This window comes from Scyliorhinus torazame, chromosome 1 (genome assembly GCF_047496885.1).
Source record: "Scyliorhinus torazame isolate Kashiwa2021f chromosome 1, sScyTor2.1, whole genome shotgun sequence".
Classification (NCBI taxonomy): domain Eukaryota; kingdom Metazoa; phylum Chordata; class Chondrichthyes; order Carcharhiniformes; family Scyliorhinidae; genus Scyliorhinus; species Scyliorhinus torazame.
Window position 1 is genome coordinate 234,494,517 of NC_092707.1, and position 15,147 is coordinate 234,509,663.

General features: G+C 50.1%; 1 long non-coding RNA gene across 3 annotated transcripts in view; it reads right to left on the reverse strand.

Annotated features, from left to right (window-relative positions):
* LOC140419543 (uncharacterized) overlaps positions 1–15,147 on the reverse strand; it is a 143,172-nt gene that overhangs the window by 5,533 nt on the left and 122,492 nt on the right. The window contains exons 2-3 of one of the 3 annotated variants that reach the window (XR_011945858.1): positions 12,832–13,387; positions 9,800–9,966 (exon numbers count right to left, since the gene is read on the reverse strand). This is a non-coding gene — a long non-coding RNA (uncharacterized lncRNA). Of the gene's footprint in view, positions 1–9,799; positions 9,967–11,624; positions 13,388–15,147 lie in introns of those variants that run through there. The other 2 variants (XR_011945851.1, XR_011945852.1) reach the window with 2 other exon arrangements.

A 15,147-nucleotide genomic window follows, 5' to 3' on the forward strand; every position in this document is an offset into this window, starting at 1 on the left:
TGCATATACACACTTCACTCCCCACACACACCATGGCAACCAACAAGATGGCAGCAAGGAGAGCAGGTCCACGCTTCACTGATGTCGAGCTGGAGATCCTGTTGGGCGCGGTGGAGGATTGGCGGATGAATCTGTACCCCGGCCTGGGAAGGACGCTGCCAGCTGCCGCTATTTGTTGCGTCTGGGTGCAGGTGGCAGAGGCCGTGAACGCCACCAACAACACTGTACGGACGGGCCGCAATGCCGGAAATAACTGCACCACCTCCTCAGGGCGGCCAGGATGAGTAGGCAGCACTGTGCACCTGGCACTAACCCCCTTCCGACACACCCGCATCCCTACCCCCGCCACCCGTCCCGCCAGCAGGACGGCCAAACCCCCACCCGGCATCACATGCGGGTACCAATACCAACTGCCATGGCCAGGTAACCTGGCCACTGAGTCCATTACCTACCCACCCCCTGGGCTGAATGTGTCAGATTGTCTAACACTATCGTTCTATGTGTTCCGCCCCAGGAGAAGGCCGTGCACAACCGGCAGCGGGAGAAGACAGGATGGGGACCGCCGTACCTGCGGCCCCCTCACCGTTGCCAAGCAAAGGGCCCTGGGCATGGTCTGTGACCCGGAGGAAAGGGAGGTCGCCGAGGTGGAGCTTGACCGCGGGCGAGGAAGTGATGCCCTGCTGAGTTGCAGTTCCCTACGACATGTGTGTCAAAACCCTGCAACACCACCCTCACCCCCACCCACACTCTCACCCTAACTACCACCACCCCCAACCCCAGTCATCTCCCGGCCCGTGGCATAATTATGCGTCTTGTCTTGCGTCTTGTAGGATCTGCTGGAGACGGGGCGGGTCCATGTGGCACCCCCGCCCCCAGCCAGTGCCACAGCTGGAACCCCCCCCTGTGAGTCGGGCAGTGATGGGAGCAGCTCGGACATCAGCCCTGCACCCGAGACTCAGGAGATCCCGGAGCTCGAGTCCGAAGATGACACAGATTTCCCGTCACACCTGTCTCCAACACCTTCCACCATCCCAAAGACATCCACCTCGGCTGGGCACTTTAGCGAAGAGGCTCCTGTGACACTATCTGGTGCGCACCACACAGCTGATCCAGTACAGCAGGTGGAAGTAGGAACTCCCGAGGGTGCGGACGGTCAGATGATGGGCCGACCCTAGGAACTAGCTGTCGTCCAGAAGGGTCTTGGGCTTTTGGAACAGACATTCCCATCGATTGTGGAGATGCAGTCACAGTTGCAGGGGCTACATGAGGGGTTGTCAGTGAGCATCCAGCACCTGCAGGTGCAGTTGGAGGAGTCCAACCGCGTGCAGGAGTAGGCGGTGGTGCTGACCATGCATGCCACCCAGGCCAACACTACACGGGTGGCGTCCATGATGGAGGAATTGGGGGCGAAGATATTGACTATAGATCGACATGTCCAAGGCCTGGGACATTCTGTGCAAGGGCTGGCAGCGGCCAAGGACAGGGTTGTCGCCTCACAGGTGACCATGTTCCAGAGCCACCTGGAAATCGCAGTGGCGCTCCTGAACGTGGCCCAGTCACAGCAGGCCATGGCTGGGAACATCGGCGGCATTGCCCAGGCATTGGCAAGGTGGCACAGATATAGAGGGAGGTGGCGCAGTCACTGGCTGATGTGATACAGAACCATAAGTTGGTGGCACAGTCGCAGCGTGATGTGGCGCAGTCCCAGACGGAGACATTCCACTCCCTGTGCTCCATGACCGCGAGCATGCAGATCCTGGTCGAGACCAGAGCGGGCCTTCAGGACTGGCAGCGCCAGGTGTCGGGGAGCTTCAGGGGATAGCTCCACTCGCACCCCCGACCCATGGAGTAGCCTGTGGGCCATCAGGTGCCCCGACCGAAGAGGAGGTGATGGGGCCCATGCCGATGGCTCCTGCAGGGGAGGTGCCAGAACACCGCAGTACCTCGGACTCCCCCCACCCGCCTCCTTTCCCTTGCGCATCTGGTGGGCAGCAGGCAGAATAGGTGGCACCATGCCAGCAGGGACACCGATGGCCCTAGAGGACGTCCGCTAACGGGGAACCAGGTCGCAGGGCATGGATCACACCTGGCTGCCTCCACTCCTGCTGTACGATCTGGGGAACCACCTGGGCCTAGTGTTAGGGCCCATAAGACTAGGAACGTACACACAAGTTAAGTTGGCACGGGTGCAGGGCACAATTCAGTTACAGGAGCTAGGGCACAAACCTGTCAATATCTGTTCACAAGACACACCCCAGGGATTCGATGGGACCGTGTGATGGAATGGTCCGCTCGCATGCAGGGATCACCCAGGTGGACAGTGGAAAGTGCTACCATGGGCACGAGTCAGACATTGTCATATGATGCGGAGCACCAGAGCTCATCGCAGAGCAGGTTGTCATCATCCTCCATCCCATGGACCAGACTCGGTGTTACTGCCAACCCAGAGCCCCCACCCCACAGCGCGGCAGGTATGTATCACTGTCTTTCTGCTCAACCGGAGTTTTCGACGGTATGCCAGTCCGGCAGGTCCTCGATTGACAGGCAGTACCTGTACACACGAGGCCTCATGTGGTGCCTCCTTGACACCTCCTCTTCCTCGGCCAGTTGGGTGGCTCACTCTCCATCCTGGGCGGCTGCTAGCTGCCCCTCTGCCCACTCCGCTGCTGCCCGCTCCGCTGGTGCCCACTCTGTTGCTGCCCGCTCCGCTGCTGCCCGCTCCACTGCTGCAGCTTCTTCCTTCTCCTCGATCGCCTCCCGCTCGTAAAACCACAGGGCATCCCCAGGGCTGCGGCGAATAGGAGGAAGGCCACCATTTCTGGTTGAATCCCAATCACCATTGTCTGCAGAGGGTGAAAGGCCAACATAAGAACATAAGAACTAGGAGCAGGAGTAGGCCATCTGGGCCCTCGAGCCTGCTCCCCCATTCAATGAGATCATGGCTGATCTTTTGTGGACTCAGCTCCACTTTCCGGCCCGAACACCATAACCCTTAGTCCCCTTATTCTTCAAAAAGCTATCGATCTTTATCTTAAAAACATTTAATGAATGAACTTCTACTGCTTCACTGGGCGGGGAATTCCATAGATTCACAACCCTTTGGGTGAAGAAGTTCCTCCTAAGCTCAGTCCTAAATCTACTTCCCCTTATTTTGAGGCTATGCCCCCTAGTTCTGCTTTCACCCGCCAGTGGAAACAACCTGCCCGCATCTATCCTATCTATTCCCTTCATAATTTTATATGTTTCTATAAGATCCCCCCGCATCCTTCTATGTTCCAACGAGTACGGTCCCAGTCTACTCAACCCATCCTCGTAATCCAACCCCCTCAACTCTGGGATTAACCAAGTGAATTTCCTCTGCACATCCTCCAGCACCAGTACGTCCTTTCTCAGGTAAGGAGACCAAAACTGAACACAATACTCCAGGTGTGGCCTCACTAACACCTTACACAATTGCAGCATAACCTCCCGAGCCTTAAACTCCATCCCTCTAGCAATGACGGACAAAATTCCATTTGCCTTCTTAATCACCTGTTGCACCTGTAAACCACCTTTTTGCGACTCATGCACTAGCACACCTAGGTCTCACTGCACAGCAGCATGTTTTAATATTTTATCATTTAAATAATAATCCCTTTTGCTGTTATTCCTACCAAAATGGATAACCTCACATTTGTCAACATTGTATTCCATCTGCCAGACCCTAGCCCATTCACTTAACCTATACAAATCCCTCTGCAGACTTCCGGTATCCTCTGCACTTTTTACTTTACCACTCATCTTAGTGTCGTCTGCAAACTTGGACACATTGCGCTTGGTCCCCAACTCCAAATTATCTATGTAAATTGTGAACAGTTGTGGGCCCAACACTGAACCCTGAGGGACACCACCTGATTGCCAACTAGAAAACACCCATTAATCCCCACTCTTTGCTTTCTATTAATTAACCAATCCTCTATCCATGCTACTACTTTCCCCTTAATGCCATGCATCTTTATTTTATGCAGCAATCTTTTGTGTGGCACCCTGTCAAAAGCTTTCTGGAAATCCAGATATACCACATCCATTGGCTCCCCGTTATCTACCACACTGGTAATGTCCTCAAAAAATTCCACTGAATTAGTTAGGCACAACCTGCCCTTATGAACCCATGCTGCGTCTGCCCAATGGGACAATCTCCATCCAGATGCCTCGCTATTTCTTCCTTGATGATAGATTCCAGCATCTTCCCTACTACCAAAGTTAAGCTAACTGGCCTTTAAGTACCCGCTTTCTGCCGACCTCCTTTTTCAAACAGTGGTGTCACGTTTGCTAATTTCCAATCCGCCGGGACCACCCCAGAGTCTAGTGAATTTTGGTAAATTATCACTCGTGCATTTGCAATTTCCCTAGCCATCAATTTTAGCACTCTGGGTTGCATTCCATCAGGGCCAGGAGACGTGTCTACCTTTAGCCCCATTAGCTTGCCCATCACTACTTCCTTAGTGATAACAATCATCTCAAGGTCCTCAGCTGTCATAGCCTCATTTCCATCAGTCAATGGCATGTTGGTTGTGTCTTCCACTGTGAAGACCTGTTCAGTTCCTCAGCCATTTCCTCATCTCCCATTATTAAATCTCCCCTCTCACCCTCTAAAGGACCAATATTTACCTTAGCCACTCTTTTTTGTTTTATATATTTGTAGAAACTTTTACTATCTGTTTTTATATTCTGAGCAAGTTTACTCTCATAATCTATTTTACTCTTCTTTATTGCTTTTTTAGTAGCTTTCTGTTGTCCCCTAAAGATTTCCCTATCCTCTAGACTCCCACTAATCTTTGCCACTTTGTATGCTTTTTCCTTCAATTTGATACTCTCCCTTATTTCCTTAGATATCCACAGTCGATTTTTCCTCTTTCTACCGTCCTTCCTTTTTGTTGGTATAAACCTTTGCTGAGCACTGTGAAAAATCGCTTGGAAGGTTCTCCACTGTTCCTCAACTATTTCACCATAAAGTCTTTGCTCCCAGTCTACCTTTGCTAGCTCTTCTCTCATCCCATTGTAATCTCCTTTGTTTAAGCACAAAACACGAGTGTTTGATTTTACTTTCTCACCCTCCATCTGTATTTTAAATTCCACCATATTCTGATCGCTCCTTCTGAGAGGATCCCTAACTATGAGATCATGAATCAATCCTGTCTCATTACACAGGACCAGATCTAGGACTGCTTGTTCCCTCGTAGGTTCCATTGCATACAGTTCGAGGGGACTATTGCGGATACATTCTATAAACTTCTCCTCAAGACTGCCTTGACCGACCTGGTTAAACCAATCGACATGTAGATTAAAATCCCCCATGATAACTGCTGTATCATTTCTATATGCATCAGTTATTTCTTTGTTTATTGCCAGCCCCACCATAATGTTACTATTTGGTGGCCTATAGACTACTCTAATCAATGACTTTTTCGCCTTACTATTTCTGATTTCCACCCAAGTGAATTCAACCTTATCCTCCATAGCACCAATGTCATCCCTTACTATTGCCCGGATGTCACCCTTAAATAACAGAGTACACCAACTCCCTTACCATCCACTCTGTCCTTCCGAATAGTTTGATACCCTTGGATATTTAACTCCCAGCCATGACCATCCTTTAACCATGTTTCAGTAATGGCCACTAAATCATAGTCATTCACAATGATTTGCGCCATCAACTCATTTACCTTATTCCGAATACTACGAGCATTCAGGTAAAGTACACTTATGTTGGCTTCTTTACCTCTGTTCTTAATCTTAACACCTTGATCAGTAACCTCTCCTAAGTTATTTTTCCTCTTACCATTTCTCCTCATTTTCTTTGTCGTTGAACCCATATCTTGGGGCAGCACGGTAGCATTGTGGATAGCACAATTGCTTCACAGCTCCAGGGTCCCAGGTTCGATTCCGGCTTGGGTCACTGTCTGTGCGGAGTCTGCACATCCTCCCCGTGTGTGCGTGGGTTTCCTCCGGGTGCTCCGGTTTCCTCCCACAGTCCAAAGATGTGCCGGTTAGGTGGATTGGCCATGATAAATTGCCCTTAGTGTCCAAAATTGCCCTTAGTGTTGGGTGGGGTTACTGGGTTGTGGGGATGGGGTGGAGGTGTTGACCTTGGTTAGGGTGCTCTTTCCAAGAGCCGGGCAGACTCGATGGGCCGAATGGCCTCCTTCTGCACTGTAAATTCTATGATCTATGATCTTCATGTCACAACCTGCCGCGTTGCTTTCATTTATGTTTTTACTTCCCGTTTTATTCCTTTTAGTATTACTGGGCCTATTCACTGAGCTCCCCTCAGTCACTGTACCTTATAATGTCGCCCTTTTTGATTTTTGACTATGGCTTCTCTGCCTTACACTTTCCCCCTTACTGCCTTTTGTTTCTGCTCGTGTTTTACTACCTTCCGACTTCCTGCATCGGTTCCCATCCCCCTGCCACATTAGATTAAATGCTCCCCAACCGCTCTAGCAAATAGCCCCCCTAGGATATCAGTTCCAGTCCTGCCCAGGTGTAACCCGTCCAGTTTGAGCAGGTCCAACCTCCCCCAGAACCGGTCCCAATGCCCCAGGAATCTGAAACCGTCCCCCTGACACCGTCCCTTTAGCCACGTATCTATCCTGTCATTTCTACTCTGACTAGCACGTGGCACCGGTAGTAATCCTGAGATCACTAACTTTGAGGTCCGATTTCTTAACTTCCTTCCTAGCTCCCTGTATTCTGCTTTTAGGACCTCATCCCTTTTTTTTCCTATGTCGTCTGTACCGATGTGTACCACGGCCACTGGCTGTTCACCCTCCCCCTCCAGAATGTCCTGTGCCCGCTCCGAGACATCCTTGACCCTAGCACCAGGGAGGCAACATACCATCCTGGAGTCTCGTTTGTGGCCACAGAAACGCCTGTCTATTCCCCTTACAATTGAATCCCCTATAACTATTGCACTGTCACACTTATCACTCCTCCCCTCTGCAGCAGAACCAACCATGGTGCCACGAGTTTGGCTGTTGCTGTTTTCCCGAGAGGCCATTCCCCTCAACAGTATCCAAAGCGGTATATCTGTTCTGCAGGGGAATGGCCACAGGAGATTCCTGCACTACCTGCCTCGCTCTCTTGCTCTGTCTGGTGGTCACCCATTCCCTTCCTGCCTGCGGACCCTGAGCCTGCGGTGTGATGATGCGACCATCAATTCACACGAAAGCAGGAGTAGAAGTAAACTGTGGCTTTAATCAACTAGAACAGTGCCTGCCTGCGACTGGTCTGCTAGTGAGAGCCGCCTACATGGCTACTGCTCTTTATACCTCCCCTCAAGGGGTGGAGCCAGGGGCAGAGCCCACAAGGCACCAACATGATACATTACAGGTAATACTTTACAATGGTCCATAGGTGAAGCCCACATGGGCAACAGCATGATAAAGTTATATACATGGTGAATGGTTACTGCAAAACGTTCACCACAATGACCACCTCTCTATACGTGCTAACCACGATGCTCTCCGACTCGCGGATGCTCCACAGTGCCTCCAGCCGCCACTCCAGCTCTGAAACTCGAGCTTCCAGGAGCTGTAACTGGAGACACTTCCTGCACACATGCTGACCCTGGGGACTGGAACTGTCCCCAGTCTGCCACATGTAGCAAGAGGAGCCGACCACGCCTTGGAGCTTTCCTGCCATGAATTTTTCCTTTAAATTAAACCTTTAAAATTAAACTTAAGATGTTTTTGTGTCAGATTAAATCCAATCCTGTGGACTATTTAATTAGCTTTATCCCTGAGTATTTATCTTGCTTGATCTTACAACAAATTAAATAGTTATTTAATTGAAATTTAAAAAGTTATTTAATAAAAATTTAAAAAGTTATTTAAAGCAACTTAAAAATAATAATTTAAATCAACCCAAAATAGTTATTTAAGTGAGATTTAAAATTTAAGAAATAGTAATTCAAATCAACTTAAAAATAGCAATTTGAATGAAATTAAAACTAGTAACTCCACAAATATTCAAATTTAGCTCAGTCTGCCTTTCAGTCAATCAGGTCACAGTCTCCTTTGACGTCACTTTACCAGGTTTTGTTTTCAATTTTGCAGCTGTCCTACCTGCAGCACAGTGTCCCGCGCAGGTCCGCTCCTCTCTGCTCCTGGAAGCTAAGTGAAGGCCTCAAGCCTGGCGCTGCCTTTATCCTCTCCCCTGCAGCAGTGTCCTGCGCAGGTCCGCTCCTCTCTGCTCCCGGAAGGTAAGTCAAGTTACCTTGACATGTTAGCGTGGTGCGTACCCCCATGCCCATGTAGGTCCAATGGGCTACACGGTGGCCCTGGTTAGCACTGTGGGATCCGTCCCCGCACCCCGGGCTCCGACGGTGCTCAGCACCGTGGGGGCCTCTGGCCCTGGCGCTCATCCCCGATGCCAGGGGTACCATTGACTGGCACTGCCCTCGCCAGGGGCTACTGTGGGTGTTGCCCTGGGTTGGCGGCCAGTGGATGGCAGCCAGGTGGGCGGGGGTGATTGGGGCAGGAGATTACGATATTGGCGTCGGGAAACGGAGAATCTCGCTCCTGTTGTCTAAGAGTCCTCCCTGTTTATTTCCTTTGCTCCCACTTCTTTTTTATTCTTTTATTGATTTGGTCCGTGGACCGATAATCGGGATGTGCCTGACAACGGTCAATGATTGGTTACTGCAGGAAGCTTTCTGAGAGAACTTAGCAGAAGTGTTTAGACTTTGAAAGTGAAAGGAAACGCTCTCTCTTTCCCTCTCCTGCTTGCTGAAGTGAAATAACTGCTCTATTGTCCTGGAAGCAGTGAGTGCCTGGCACATCCTTTGCTGTGAACCTGAAATGATGCTGAGTCTGCAGAGAAAGTAGACAACCTTGCCAGAGAAAACCATCTCAGGCCTAGAAGGAATAGGTACCAAAACAAAAGCCTGAACTTCAGAAAGACATTGGGAGGGATTCTCAGTCCTGGAACATCCGGAATGTGTTCCCCGAAGGGACGGAGAATCAGGCATCTTGTGTAAATCGGGATTGACGCCAGGTGCTGATCCAAACACAATGCTGGCGGCGTGAAAGAGGTTCATGATGCACACGGCAGGGGGATATCAATAAATGCAAATTGATCTTTTAAAAAAATAAATTTAGAGTATCCAATTATTTTTCTTTCCAATTAAGGGGCAATTTAGCGTGGCCGATCCACCTACCCTGCACATCTTTGGGTTGTGGGGGTGAGACCCACGCAGACATAGGAGAATGTGCAAACTCCACACGGGCAGTGACCTGGGGCCGGGATCGAACCTGGGACTTCGGTGCCATGAGGTAGCAGTGCTAACCACTGCATCACCGTGCCGCCCTAAATGCAAATTGATCTTAATTACTTATTTGCATTTCTGACATCCCGTGATTCTCTAGTCCCCTTGGCCCACCGTGAGGTCCACCACACCATGGCCACACTGGCAGAGACCATCCGAGGGCCACTCCCCCCCCCCCCCCTCCCCAACAATGCACTGCCTGCCGACACCTCCTTTAGCAGACCCACCCACCCCAAGCCACTTCCACAGGGACCCTTGTAATAGGGGGACCCCCACAGAACCCCTGTGATAGGGGGACGCACCACATGAACCCCTGTAATAGAGGAATCCCCCTGGGATCCCTGGAATAGGCGGACTCCCCACAGGGACCCCCTGCCTAAAGGAACCGCACCCTCCACACACAGATAACACCCCAGAAAAGGAAGCCCTGTCAGGAAGTTAGAGAGCAATCCAGACAGGGGCAGTGGAAAACATTATAGCTGTAATACTTACTTTGCAGCTCCACATGTCCATTCCTCAAATGAGAGCTGTGCTTGCGTCTGGTTCCCACAGATCCTCTATCTGCAAGCCATTCATTGCTTTCCAGTCATGGCCTGTGATTGACAGCTTGCACAAACCATCTGCAGATGTGATCCATTCATATCCCTTCACACTTCACACTAAGTGGTGAAACCGCAATATTTGTAAACATTGATCACATCAAAGACATGTAAGTGCATTCCAAGCACCAAGAGCGTTATAATCACTCAAGCATGTGATTTTACTGCATTTACCTGGTGCATTCCGCTCTGGTGGGAGAACATGGGGCTTGATTCTCCGTTTCAGCGGCTAAGTGACGGCACCCGCGGAGCATGTGTGGCCTTTTACGGCACTGGTGGCAGGTGAAACTCTCGACTCCCGTGCCGAAAACGGCCAGAGAATGGCTGGGTCTCCGGCCCACATGCGCACGGCTGATGACCTGCAGCAGTCGCACCGTACAACATGACGCCAACCATGCGTGGACTCGGCCCATCATATGCGACACCAAAGCCCAGTCCCCCCAGCCTGTCAGAAGCCCCACCCCCCCCCCTCCCACCAGCCAGCGGCATGGATCCCGGACGAGTGTGGTGGCAATGGACAACATCCGCAGCCGTCACACCGGCTTTCTGCACGGCTGAGACAACACGTGTCCCACGCTGTCGGGGGTGGAGCATCGTGGGAGGGCGGCAGATGACTCGCCAACGGTGTTGCATCGGCACGCAATGATGTCATTTTGGAGAGGGCCGAGCATGGCTGAACGGCGTCAAACCGGCGATGGCCAAAATCTGGGCGTCGGTGTTCATTTACCGCCCGATCGCCAAACACGATTTTGGCGTCGGGCAAAGGAGAAGGCCGCCCATTGTCTCCCAAACAGAGAATCCAGACGATTGACTGGAAGTCATCCCAGTACATCAGAGATCCTTTTATTTTTATTTTTATTTCTCTTTTCTTTCCCTTTCTACCACCCTTTTCCCTCTGTGTTGTTTGTCTGTGTATGTGCAGAGTGTGGGATGAGTTAGAAAAGGGGGGGGGGGGCTGGTAAAGGAGTAGTAGATATGCAGTTACATGTTTTGTCTGTTTAATTATAATACTGTACATAATAAACATAGAACATACAGTGCAGAAGGAGGCCATTTGGCCCATCGAGTTTGCACCGACCCACTTAAGCCCTCACTTCCACCCTATCCACGTAACCCAATAACCCCTCCTAACCTTTTTGGTCACTAAAGGCAATTTATCATGGCCAATCCACCTAACCTGCACGTCTTTGGACTGTGGGAGGAAACCGGAGCACCCGGAGGAAACCCACGCAGACACGGGGAGAACGTGCAGACTCTGCACAGACAGTGACCCAGCAGGGAATCGAACCTGTGACCCTGGTGCTGTGAAGCCACAGTGCTAACCACTGTGCTGTGTTTGCTTGTGTTTTCAAGTTACAAACCTGGTGACTATAGTTGTTTGGACTCAACCAAGGATTTGGGGTATAAAAGTCACCTGTGTTGTGACTCCGGGTCAAGTGGGGCTGGAATTGACCACACACTAGCCCATGGTGTTGTGACAATAGTGAGCACACAGATGCAGAGAATTCTCTTGTGACCCACTCCAAGCTCTCAAAGAGTAGAGTACTGTGTGCATTTTGGTAGCTACACTATAGGGAGGATGTGATTGCAGTAGAAAGGGTGCAGAGGAGATTCGATTTTGTTCTGATGCCAATTGCTTGTCTTTAACTTATATGATAAATTTTATTGATATAATTCTATCTAATGTACATAAACTTTGGATTATCCACAATATTTATATCATTACATTTGAAGGATGATGGGTTATTTTGCACATTACTGTTCCCGCCATTATTTTCATTAGCTTTAACCTCAGTTGCTCTGTGATACAGTCCTAGCTTCATTTCTTGCTATTATAACTTCTCAACTTCCCTCTCTTGATGCCTCTTATTTCCCCCAGTCTATAATCAGTTGTTTCTCCCACTAATGTTTTTGCACTTTTCTTTGTATAATTTCTGTTGTTTTTTGCAGCTCGTTGTTAGTTTATATTTTGTCATCCACCTTTCAAACCAAGATACTGCATTACTAACACTTAAAAATGTATAAAACTCTTTATTCCTCATTGTAAAACATCTTTAGCTAAATACATTCAGCAATGTGATAAAATGGCCAAAGGTCTGAATTTTAGGCCCGATATACAACTGAACACTTTAAATTAAGAATTGGAAATTTTAAATCAAAGCAACAGTCAGCCCACAGGCAGGCCTGATGGGAATTTGAACAGCCAAGTTCAAATACACCAAGCAGAGACAGACAATCGGGACAAGTCTGGGCCTGCCCTGTAAACAAGATGTCAGGAGATAATCGGTCCCATTCAAATTGATTGATTGTTGTGGATTGCCCAGATGAAACTAGACATTTTGGCACCCAGATTTCCCGACATTACCACATATGGAGTAAGGTAACGTGCAGACAATACCTGGAGATGGATCCCTAGTGTGGGTTCCTGGTGTCCTGCAGAGTTGCAATCAACAACTCCATTGGGTGTTGCGACCCCCACCTTGAGGCCTCATTGGCTGAGGGCCAGAGAAGCTTCTGGAAAGGTGCAAAGAGGGGAATCAAAATTGACCACCAGGAGCCTCCCCAGGTAGGACAACAGAAACGATTCGATGGTGGACCAGAGGACCGATGGGAGAGGCGAGCGAGACCCACCTTTGTGGACGGAGGTTGTGAGACAACCGAGACGCCAAGAATTGGACCCGTAGCTTGATTCAATGCATCGATGTGGGTAATTTAAGTTTTTTTTTACTGTTTGATAATAAACTTGGTTGAATTATAAATGTGTGCTTGCCCTTTGTTCACTCCGCCAATGAGGGCATCTGGTTAAAACATTTGAGTAGTGAAGTGGTTGAAGGGTCTGACAATTTACAGACAGCAGCAAGAATTGATACATTTTGTGCCTCCTACATTGTTTCAACAGTCAATGTGAAAGTAAGGGGTCGGTACCTCTTGTCTTTCGTCGGATCTCTTGATGTTCGTTGAGAATTGCTGCTGTGACAACTGTTGTTCTCTTTTCCTTTCACATTATAATTGACTTCTCTTGGAACTTTCCAACAATAGCAGTGAACAAATATGATGACAAAGTCAATGGATAGTTTGTCATAACCCTCATGGGACCCATGGAGATGACCCAATTAATCTCCCCGTGGAAGATCAAGCTTGGAATACAAGCTCCCCCCGCTGATGGGTGGACGCCCATCAACTGGGGTTCTTAGAATCAACCTTGCAAATCCGGCCTGGATTGGGCCCGGCATAATCGGTGGCCCCGGTTGGGACCTATGTGCTGTATGCTGCATTGGGGCCTTTTCTTTTGGTGGTAAATAAACCTCCCGTTTGAATCACCTTCTCTGGTCTCCTGAGCTTTTATAATGATTTAACTGCTTTTGTCCAAACTGCATCGTCTCTCCGCCTGATCTTGAACTCACCATTGAACTAAACCATCCAAAGTTATTTCACCTGGAGTTTTTCCATTATTCCCTCACTGTCTTCAACATCATCGTTCCTTAAAGACAAAGTGCCTGTTTTAATTCCCTTAAGATTCACAAACATTATTTAAAAAATATATATTTTTATTCAAATGTTTTACATATTTTCAACAAACCACCCCTTATCAAAATTGGAAAAAACAAAGAACACATAAATAAATATCTTATAGCTATGTCACGCATTCCCCCAATATACAAGCCCCCCATTAAAAGATAATAAACACAGTAGTAAACACTAAGTAACCCCCCCCGCCCTCCCCCCCGGGTTGCTGCGGCTGCTGCTGACCACCTCCTAACACTCCGCTAGAAAGTCTAGGAACAGTTGCCACCACCTGAAGAACTCTTGCACAGATCCTCTTAAGGCAAATTTTATCCTCCCCAATTTAATGAACCCTGCCATGTCGCTGATCCAGGCTTTCACGCTTGGGGGCCTCGCATCCTTCCACTGTAGCAGAATCCTCCGCCGGGCTACCAGGGATGCAAAGGCCAGAATACCGGCCTCTTTCGCCTCCTGCACTCCCGGCTCGTCCAATACCCCAAATAGTGCGAGCCCCCAACTCGGCTTAACCCGGGTGTTTACCACCTTAGACATCGTCCTTGCAACGCCCCTCCAGAACTCATTCAACGCTGGGCATGCCCAGATTATGTGGGCGTGATTTGCTGGGCTCCCCGAACACCTTACACACCTGTCCTCCACTCCAAAAAACCGACTCAGCCTTGCCCCCGTCATGTGCGCCCTGTGCAGAACCTTAAATTGTATCAGGCTAAGCCTGGCGCAAGAGGAGGAAGAATTTACCCTACCCAGGGCGTCCGCCCACGTACCCTCGTCTATCTCCTCCCCCAGCTCCTCCTCCCATTTACCTTTCAGCTCCTCCACCGAGGCCTCCTCCTCCTGCATCTCCTGGTAGAACGCCGAGACCTTGCCTTCTCCAACCCACACCCCCGAGAGCACCCTATCCTGGATCCGACGTGCTGGCAGCAGCGGGAATTCCCTCACCTGCCGTCTTACAAAATCCCTCACCTGCATGTACCTGAAGGCATTTCCAGGGGGGAGCCCGAATTTTTCCTCCAGCTCCCCAAGGCTCGCAAACGTCCCATCTATAAACAGGTCCCCCATCCTTCTAATACCCGCCCTGTGCCAGCTCAGGAACCCATTCTCCCCGGGACAAACCGATGGTTCTCTCAGATCGGGGACCACACCAAAGCCTCTGCCTCCCCCCTGTGCCGTCTCCACTACCCCCAGATTTTGAGGGTCGCCGCCACCACTGGACTCGTGGTGTACCTTGTCGGCGGGAGTGGCAGCGATGCCGCCACCAGCGCTCTCAGGCGCGTGCCCACACAGGACACCATCTCCAGCCTCTTCCATGCTGCCCCCTCGCTCTCCATTACCCACTTGCATGTCATCGCCACATTGGCAGCCCAGTAGTACCCACACAGATTAGGCAATGCTAGCCCTCCTCTGTCCCTACTCCGTTCCAGAAACACCCTTCTCACCCTCAGGGTCTTTTTCGCCCATACAAATCCCATGATGCTCCTGCTGTCCCGCTTAAAAAAGGCTTTAGGGATCAGGGTGGGGAGGCACAGGAATACAAAAAGGAACCTCGGGAGCACCGTCATCTTCACCGACTGTACCCTTCCAGCCAGGGAGAGTGGCAGCATATCCCACCTTTTAAACTCCTCCTCTGTCTGCTCCACCAGTCGCGTCAAGTTGAGCTTGTGTAGGGCCCCCCAGCTCCTGGCCACCTGGATCCCTCGGTACCGAAAACTCCTTTCCGCC